This window comes from Octopus bimaculoides, chromosome 7 (genome assembly GCF_001194135.2).
Source record: "Octopus bimaculoides isolate UCB-OBI-ISO-001 chromosome 7, ASM119413v2, whole genome shotgun sequence".
In the NCBI taxonomy this organism is placed as follows: domain Eukaryota; kingdom Metazoa; phylum Mollusca; class Cephalopoda; order Octopoda; family Octopodidae; genus Octopus; species Octopus bimaculoides.
Window position 1 is genome coordinate 102,969,467 of NC_068987.1, and position 1,733 is coordinate 102,971,199.

Genomic DNA, 1,733 nt, shown 5'->3' on the forward strand with positions numbered 1-1,733 from the left:
GTGTGGGTATATGTATATATATATATACAGAGAGAGAGAGAGAGATAGATAGATAGATAGATAGATATATAGACATATATAAACATTTAAATTTGCATACACTCTCATATTTTGTGATTATATTATATCTGTCGAATGATAGAAACGTATATATATATCTGTGTGCATGTCTCATGTGCACACATACACCCACTTAGATACATACATACATACATACATGTATTATGTATATGTATGAATGTGTGTATGTGTGTGTGTGTGTGTGTGTGTGTGTGTGTGTGTGTGTGTGTATGTGTGTGTGTGTACTTAAGTGTGTATTTGATTAAATGCGTCGAATTTATTTTTTAAGCGAAAGAATGGAACATGAGATTATTTTGTAATGCAGATGTCATTTCTAGAGATTTGACCTATCCCATCGTAGGTAGTATTTCATGTAGCTCCTGATGTGTTACATGACAGTCTTGAAACAAAGCAATGCGTTAAGAAACTTCTTACAAGATGCGATAAGTGAAACAGAAAACGGTGTCCGGGATGCGGAATTGTGAATGCATTATATGGAGGGCTTTCAAAACTTTTTAATCGAAACTTACAAGTTTGCAGCAGCGTATATAGAACCTGAGAAAGGCAAAGTATATTGACATTATTTTCAAGTATTTTAATGAGAGAATATTTGTCACTCACCCAACAAAATATGGTGTTATATTCCTTGTTGAGGAATACCGTCAAAGAAAAGGGTAATATATATTTTGTGCCCAAATACATGTTGACAAACAAATACTCTATACGATACTACATCTTAACTTATTTAGTTATTAAGCACATTTCATGCAGTGTCAATACATTATTTGGAATAACGTTACATTAAGAGGTGGAACGTACAACTTCCTATGATTTAGACTGCTTCAAGTTCCCAGTAGACATAACTGAGAAGGCGTTATCCCGGATGACGAGTGAGTTGCACTGGAACCGCTACGCTGACTCACAGGATTCGCATTTGCGGATAGCCAAAGAAATTTGTCCGGGGGCCGAGAACACCGGTGGTCTCTACTGCCACGGGCTCGACTATAAACCTATCGGAAAGCAACCGATCTCTTGAAAGTTTGCTTTCCTCAACGTAACGAGCAGCGAAGCCTGAGCTTGTCGGTCACCATGTTTGATTACCATTTGTAATTGTAACATTTTTATTTGAGAGTAGAGAAAAAGCATGAATTCACAATACTCAAGTTTATATTTACAGAATAGCGTTGAAGTAATTGCCTAATGCTATTTTTTCCAACTGCACCTCATTACAAAACACATCGTTAATATCAAAACATATGCAAAGTAAATAAATATTTTACCTCTACATACACGTCTGAGCGATAATGAACTTAAGATACAGAATGAAGATAAAGTAAATTAACAGATTAGTCGAAGCAGGTTTTCAGATTGAATAATCCTGAATCACGAAACGAAAAAATATATATAGGATATACAATGATAGAATATATCAGTGAGCAGGGTGTATATGTATGACAAAAATCTGTGATACTTAACAGTATATAATGATATTACGATAACAGAAATATGTGAAGAGTATGTTTGTGTTTTAAATTAATATCATGTTTCTTCAACAGTGCACGTGTTTCTGAGTGTGCGTTTGTAGGTGTCTGTGTGTGTGTGTGTCTGTGTGTGTGTCTGTGTGTGTGTGTCTGTGTGTGAGTGTGTCTGTCTGTGTGTGTGTGTATGTGTGT